Source organism: Bombus terrestris, chromosome 1 (genome assembly GCF_910591885.1).
Source record: "Bombus terrestris chromosome 1, iyBomTerr1.2, whole genome shotgun sequence".
Classification (NCBI taxonomy): domain Eukaryota; kingdom Metazoa; phylum Arthropoda; class Insecta; order Hymenoptera; family Apidae; genus Bombus; species Bombus terrestris.
The window spans coordinates 13731400-13740398 of NC_063269.1; the positions used below are offsets into that span (position 1 = coordinate 13731400).

The 8999-nt window shown below is 35.7% G+C and overlaps 1 non-coding gene across 1 annotated transcript; it reads left to right on the top strand.

Moving 5' to 3' along the window:
* Positions 1–5766: 5766 nt before the first annotated feature.
* Positions 5767–5838, top strand: TRNAM-CAU. The gene has a single exon. It is a non-coding gene; the product is annotated as a tRNA-Met (tRNA).
* Positions 5839–8999: the final 3161 nt, after the last annotated feature.

The following is an 8999-nucleotide window of genomic DNA, read 5'->3' on the forward strand; positions in this document are numbered from 1 at the left end:
ACACACGCACGGCTTGATTAGCCTGCAAGACAGGAATCGCAAAGAGACCGTTTCCATCGTACTCGCCTTCTTCGTCAATAGAATTCCTCTTATTAAGAACGCAAGCGTAATCACGTTAGCGTTAAGTCACTATTTATGGCTAGATACTCATTAAGTTTAATAGAAGCAACGTACACACAGGCCCGGTCATGGAACCGTTATCTTGAAAGAAAGGTGTAATTTTGCAATCGTTGTAAAAAAAAGAAAAAAGGCACGACAGCGGCGAGGACAGTAATCGAACGGTCCTTTATAATTGCCGAAGGCGCGAATTAATTTCCCGTTTCCCAATCTGGCTGATGTTAACGGAAACAAGAAAACGGCGGCGCGTTTAAAATCACGTCGCTCGCTGAAAGCCGTGCTACGCATTTGCGCATCGTTCGATACCGAATTCATTTGTCATTCTAAACGAATCACGCGTTTCCTCTCGTGCATTCTGATCTCAGAAAAGGGACTAACGAACCGGCAGTTCGATAAATGGCAATCGTCCCCTCGATTCTCGTCGCTCGGTCGACAAGGTTTACGCACGTGGCATCGTAATTCATCCTGCCGTGATTTTGGATTCAGACTTTCTATCGAGAAAAGAATATCGTCTCACGTTTAGACCCGACCGATTCGAATACGTGCCTCGTACAAACGTACGCCTTGCGGATAAACAGCAAAAAATTGTCTCGACCGTGAAGAAAGTCCAACGAAAGTGATCTCATAACACGACGAGCTTCGCTTATTCTCGATTCCCGTCGCATTGTCGATGAAAGCGATCCGGCGAACACATTCCTGCATCTCGTTAAGTGTCACGAAATTTGCATATTCGCAGTTTCTTACCGGCCCCCTCCGACAGTTACTCCCTTTCGGTGAGAATCTTATGATGTAACAATTCGTCACGCTTCCAAGAATCGACGTTGAATAACAGTGCGTGAACGTCCGTGCCGATCGTCTGTTCTAATTTCTGTGATGCAATATTTTATACTCGAATTCCTATCAGCATTGTGTTATTAAGTCGTTAAGAAACACTTTCGTTGGAAAACTTATGATGTCATTATCGTTACAGTATGTGTGGCACTTTTTGGTTCAATGAACGTTTCAGGTGAAGGTTATAAAATTAAATGAGTAATTATATTTTTAGTGATTATGTCATATTCTGTTACTGTAGCAGATGGAAGGAAAGCTGTTACAATACATAGAATTACGTTATCGATATACATATAATATTTTTACTGTTTTAACCATTCGAAGCCCTTAACACTTTAGTTTTGCTAATTGATACTATAGCGCGAATTCCTGCCATGCAAACAGTTCTTACGCCTTACGCCGAGTAATTTCCACGAAAAGCAAGGAAAAACGTACACGCTTGACAGGTTGACCGTTCCACCTACCGTTTTAATCGAGCCGCTACTTTTTACACCCTTTCAGAGTAACGCGATCCAAAAAACCAAGTGCGCTGCGTAACCTGCTTGAATCGTTAATACTCGCGCATATTTGAGAAATTAACGATGAGTACCAGTATGGTGTGCGAAAAAATTGAAATACATTTTCTTTTTTATCAAACTAAAGCACGATAAAGTAGGCTAACGAAAAGTAATGTGTTACACTGTAATAACCTTTACAGGAGCTTAAATGAAATCGATTTAATCTATATTCTCGTATATGTAAATGCTCAAATTGCAAATAAGTTTCGCACACGTGACGGTGTGCACACGCGTAACACCAAAATGTAAGAAATAATATCGTAATACATTATGTAACCGCATGCATTACCATGCCGTAATGCCGAGTACCTACGATTACCTAAATTGCACACGTACAAAATTGTACGATCTTACCCACGACGATTAATAAGTAGCTGATTGAAAATGGTATCGTAATTGCATCCTACGTATGCAATGGTATTCTACTCGTCTAAATCAACGAATCTTCTCAGAATGGTATTTTCCATGGGAGAAACAATCGAACCTGAGAACCATTTTCCTTCCACCTAAAAGTATGATCAAGCATTCAGCAAAAACTGGTGGAAACGGAATGTTAATTTGTTTCAAGGAACTTTCTTCGTCGTGCAAGGTCTGCGTGCGCGTAAAGGGGAATCCCTTTTGCGAGGTTGCTACACATCCTTCAATGTGCAGCGAATAGTAGAGTGCGTTTCAGAATTTTCCGCGGTGACCATTTACGTGCATCGACGTTTGTCCGCGTTTGGTATCACGCGTGGATTCCTTTTTCTGTTACAGACACGGCTCGAATTTGCATTAAAGGAGTGACGTGACGCAGTGTACCGCTCTTCTAAATGCACTCCATTTCGCGTACCCGCGCGCTCACACAAACGCAAACACATACAGGCGGACGTACGAGAAGAGCATCCGAGCACACGAATGCAAAGAGTGGCCAGGATCGATGCGAGCCACGTGGGCGACTTGTTAAGTGCACCGTCGAATCACACCCAAGCTGCAGCTTCGTATTCTGCATTGCACCCATACAAGAGTATGCACTTTGATTTAATGCTCCACGGAGCGAGATAACACCCGACCAGTCAAGGGTCCGATTTTTTTCGGGATAATACAAATGTTCGTACGCGCGCATAATGGCGAGCAAGGTCGCGCAGAGTGTGCATTTGAGTAATCGAGCATTGTGCTTGCATTACGAAGATGGACTGGAATGGAATGGGTACAGATATGCTTGTTTGGATAACGCCGCGATCTTGATTAAACGATCTCCACCGTCAGATCACGGATATCGTTATTAAGAGATGTTTATTAAACATTGGTAGAGTGTCGTTACGGAATTAAATATTAATAGATGAATAACGTACGTGGTGTAAGCAGAAAGGAATGAAGTATAATACGTATTCGCCTTTTACCAAAAATGATATTATTGTAATTAACACATTTATAAAAAGTTGTTATCGATGTATGTAAACGATTTATATCTCTATATAGTTCATGTTTGTTATAGAAAAACGAAACGAAAAAGTGAAAGGGGAGCAATTTAAAGATTTCTCGTGGAACAATTTGAGAGTGCGGTGAAATAGAAATTATGTTGTAACCAAATGCATAAAATCTAACATAGAATGAGTCATGAACGTTAATACGTTGTCATTTATTCTGGAATTCTGTGGGAGGGAAAATAATGTTGTTAACGTTTCCCTCTGTTCCAGTTGGAAACTAGACTTCAGTTCCGGCGCAGACACCTGGCGTCTCCAGTCGTAACACTTCGCGAATAATATTAACGACGTACCACGAAAAATCATCAGCTACATGATTCACGAAATGATATGATTAATTGCACAAAATATGAAACTATTTATGTATCTGGTTAGACCTTGTATAAATCGATGTTCTATAGAATGATTAATGATTAATGCATGAAACTCTCAATCAGGAAAACAATTCAGAACCTTGATGAATAATTGTTGTATAATTGCAGAAATTATCGAAACAAATCTGTAACAGATCAGCTTTTTTTGTATAATTCTTAGCTCACCTATTTTTCAATAAATTGACAAAGTTATATATTTTTACTCAAAAATTGTTAAAACACGTTTCTATTTAACTTATTAAATTCTCCTAATTCAATTTCATTATTTGTATACTTGTCGACATGTTGATAAGCCTACAAGATTATCAAAAATCCACTTAACCGATATTATCAATTAAGTACTGATAAATTATTCGATGTTACCGAGTTTGTAACCAAAATGTTTGACAGACTGAGAAAATCTCAAGAGATCAGTGGAACAATCAAACTTTGAGAGTATCATCTAAATTCCCAGCGTAATTGCTATAATGTTCACTGTTCGCACCTCCCATGCACAATATCAAACGACGGCCTTAATAGTAAATTAATATCGATTGCAACTATCCCAAGTAATCAAACATGATAAATAACATCGCACATCCCTACAAACTTTATTATCAATTAATATGCTCACCTGAATTAAGTCACAATTGCTGACATGAATATTTTGCCCAATTCCTGATCGCTTCGCGTACCAGTTAATAGCACGGTAACGCCAAAATGAGAACGGCAGAAGGTGGTTAATAATATCGGGACGATAATTATAGGGTGTGCCACGCATGAACATGACTTTTCGGCCATCTATCCAAAACTCGTAGAATCCTCGAACGAGTTCCACCTGCGCGGATATATGCGGTCCGGGGATTACTCACACGACCTCCGAGGGTGCGTCGAAATAGAACGCTTAGTCAGATGTCACCAGGAACTGCATCGGGGGAGTCACCGACTCGCCACGCACCCGCGTCTTACTTTGTTACGCTTTATGTACTTGTCCAAGACTCTATGGAGGCTTACTGTGTCCATATCCATGCGAGATGCAGCCGTGTACTGGGAACGCGATTATAACAGGCTATGGTTGGACAGGGTTACATTAAATTAAAACGTGATCCTATCGCGACCGATAGAAAGCCTGCTACTGCTCTCCAGAACCTACAGTTATCTCAACGCGTAAGCTTCAGACTCATGCAAAGCCAGAGAAATTAGATAGTGTTTTCTTTCTCGTTAGTTATATGCGAGGATATTGAGAACACTATCGTTTGCAGTTCTGAAAAAATAGAATATTCAAAGATGATAATATACTGCGGATAGGTGTTTGTTAGTTTAGAATTTATGAAGGACTCGGTGATAATTTAGTTATTCGTTAAATTTTATTGTGTTCTATACGGTATAAATTGTTTTCAGAATATATTTTGAGTATATTTTTGTAAAATTATCAGTAGCATTATCGGAACACTTATTGACAAGACAATGGATTATCGGAATATTAATTTTGCTCAATGGATTGCAAACTAAAAGCAGTTCTCAGATTTTCATTAAAAAATTGTTGTTCTTGTTTAATTCGTCAAATAGTACAAAATAAATGACTTCTCGTAAGAAAACAACATTATTCGATTATTCGAAAAAATCAATTGTATATTCGCAGCATGTATCATGATTAATTCGAATAATTAAAGTTTGTAATCTCGTGACATGTTAATTTAAATAAATATTTTAAATTAACAATAATTACAATAACTAATCTATAGCTTCTTCAAACCTGTTATCTGTAATTACAAAAAACTGAATGCACAATGTCAATACAGAATTAATTGCATGTCGAAAGAACCGGAGTATTAGTGTGGACTAGCAATAAGGTAAGCTTCAGTTGAAGCACGTGGCTCGGTTGATACTACATATATAGGTGGAGGCTAGTTTAAGATTGCTGATCTTAAAAGGGGAGCACACCTGGATCGACTAAGATACTTATTTGCATCCGTTGCATCTCCATACTTCAGCCCAGGTGGTTAATCTATGTTGCACCGCTTAGATTACTTGCCTCAGGGTATATACAGGTAGCATCTTAACAAAGTTGTTTCCAATCACGTAAACATTCTTCGAACGAAGTAACTAAATTTAAACTAGTCTAAACTTCATGATATAATAACGCGAAAAAGCAAAAGCTACAAATGAAACATCTGAGACGACATTTGCAATTATAACTTTTATAACGATGACGCATTGCCTATCTTCGTTGAAAAATTTGTGTGTATTAATAATTATGTAAAATAGTATTCTGTGTAATTCAACCTTACATAAAACTTATATTTTCAAATAAATTGTATACATTATATATGAATAAATTTACATGTTTTACATTATGGTATTTATTTTTAAAATTTACTTACATTTTTGCATTTCTATATTTTTATAACGAATTATAAGTATTTATAGAACCCAGTATCCAACAGCAGAGTGGCGCAGTGGAAGCGTGCTGGGCCCATAACCCAGAGGTCCGTGGATCGAAACCACGCTCTGCTAATAGTTGTATATTTTTTTTTCTTGTTTCAAATTTATAAGATATTCTTTGACAAAACTAAGGTAAGTATATAAAATGATAGAATAATAACATTAATGACAATCGTTTATATAAAAAAATAAGCGAAATTCAACCCATAAAGGAAAAAGCACCTCACCATTCTGTGTCTGGATTTTAATTCAATTGCGAGGGCGTTTAAATTTCAGTTTGAGTAATTTGCAATGCAAAAAGAGACAGGAGTGTGTCCTAAAGTCCCGTAAACTCAAGACACAACCGGTGAGCAATGACATGCACAACGATGGATGCCATTCCTTCGTCATTGTCCGCAAAGAAAAGATAAGACAACGAGTTCAGAAGTTCACGAGAGTTCACGGACGTAAATTTGGTGGGTGTCATATTCGCTTCGTGGAGTATCTCTTCAGAGTTTAAAAAGGAACTGCATTTGACCGAAATATCTCCAGAAAGAAAAACACTGGTACTATCGAGTGGCATTTAGGATATTACCTTCAGACCGTAAAAAAATATTCATCGATCGTAATTTTCAACGTTACACATCAGCTGATTTAATATATGTTTCTTTCTTATAATAAAATATATTTTAACACAGAACATTGTTATAAAATAATGTAGTTATATACTGTTTGTTTAGGAAAATTGTAAGAATGGAAATTCATATTTTATGATGTTACGAAATTGCATATAAAAAATACAGATACCTTATCTATATAGGAAGCATCGGTTGTCACTTAAAATAACTAGTTCTTCTAAAAGCATAACTGGAGAAAAGAATTCCTGCGATAATCATTTTAGTTTGTTAGTTTACGACGTGTTATTATATCGGGTAATATCCTTGTTCGGAATTAAAATTTGTTGATACTTTATAGTCGAAATCGTCTTTCCATAATTGTTATGATATGTTCAAACAGAAAATACACACACTGAAAGTATTATCAATGTCCGCAATAGGAATAATTGATTCCACTCCGCTATCAAGGTATAAAAATAGGTTATAACAAAGTAATGGACTGAATTTATAAAAGAATAGAAAGTAGATAGTGACCAATGCACGGCGCCTACTCGCAAGTATTGATGGTATTTACTCGCGCTTCTTATAAATGGAATATCAATGAGATCGGGCGCGTAACCCTGGGTCGGCATTATTTAACGTGAACACGTCGTACACGTGACAAAGTGGCCTGACCGCTTGTCAAACAGGCACAAACATGAGCTTTCATGGCTCCAAAAGACCGGATCAGTACGGGTCGCGTCGCGTGGCGCGTCGTTACCGTTAAGCACAAGCATCGAGTTTGCACGTGCTCGTTCCTTTATACACACCCACGTTCATCATAAATCACGGACGGAGCATTAAGGGCTTTGTAATTTGGTAGAACCTCGATTATTTGATTATACTTTAGATGGAAGTTCTATTTTGCGGAATTTGCGATTATACGATTGTCTATTAAAACTTTGTGCAGTTTGAAGTAACACGAAATATATTACTTACATGAAAGGAGAAAATAAGACTTGAGGAAATAATACGAGCAATTAGTTTTATTATTTGCTAACACATCATTTTATATTCGTTTTATTGTCCTTTGTATAGAATGAATAATAATAAAATGTGACAAATTAATAACAGAAAGAATTTCTAATTACAACTATTAGAATAATTATTATTTAATAGATTGCAAAATTTTACATTATTTTACTTTGACTTCTCAATATTCATATTTCTATTTCATATAAACAATATATAACAATGATAAAATTATTAAAATATTGACACGACGGCGTTTCTTTTTACAAGCATAATAATTTTAGTTAGGTTAAGGATTCAAATTTTCCGGATTACGCACTTTTTTCCTACTGCAATTAATGGTAGATGTCGCAATCGATATATCGATGCAATATATATGGTATAATGTAATATACTTTTCGTATTAGAAATATATTTTATTTTTGTTTTCTCAAATAAATGAATATTCAACATTCCGTTAGTTGTATAAGTGCATAATTCATAATAACTTATAAAAAAATTAAAATAATAATTCGATATTTTATACTTATGTAGATCTAGTTACATAACGTAGAGTGTAGAGTTTATTGTGCATTTTTCTGCACGATCTGTCAATTAGCGTTGCGACAGAAGATTCGTTACTGCTAGAGCTACAAGTGATGTAGATCTGTATTTCGACTGGATTCAAGAAGTAGCTTATATTCAGTAGCAATATTCGAGTTAGACATAAAAGTAATTGAATTTCTTTATTCTAACAATATATTAGGTCATCCCATAAGTTCGTGCCGTTTTTCGAACGGTTATATATGTTAAGATTGTTTACATACCTTTCAGTTTCATGAAAAAATGTAATCCCCCTCTCGTTGTATAACTTCTTCCCATTTTTCTGGTAGGACCATTATTCCGTCTCGATAAAAGTTCTCTTGTTTTTCTTTAAAATATGAAATGTATATACAAAAGTCGGCACGAACTTATGGGATAACCTAATAGTATTTGAAGTTATGATTATGATATAATAGATTCTAAGTGAGTATGAATAAATTCGAATATGTATTTATCGTATCAGCTAAGTTCTAATTTTTTTATCAAAGGGATATCTAAAGTGATAAGAATAACATAGTCATTAAGCTATCCAACTTGTAATATGTATAAATATTTGTCATTTCTGTTTTATGAAATGCACCTGTCGTTTAGTAATCAACAATATATGGACAACCATCAGAACGAAATTCGATCTGTATCGTTTTCGTAATATAGAAGTTTGGCAAGTGGCCATATTTCAAAGTGTCATTCGTGATTCGAATTGCGTAACGTCAGATTTTTAGTGAGTGTTTTTATTTAGTATGTAAAGATAATTAAACTTGTGAGCTTATAAACATACAATACAAAAAATTGTTCTAGCAAAATCTGTTTAGGTGATCAAAGTCATTTCTGATATACTTGTATGTATAGTATATAGCATCTTGTTGTGAGACACTCGAATGAGTATAAGCAGGATACCTAAATTAACCTTTTACTAAAAATACATATCTTATTTTTCATAATAGTAATAGTAATGAGTTGAGAGCATATGATAATAATAATGAGTTTGTTGAATATTAAATATTTAAAAATTATTAATTATAACCGAGATAGGTCATATTCCTA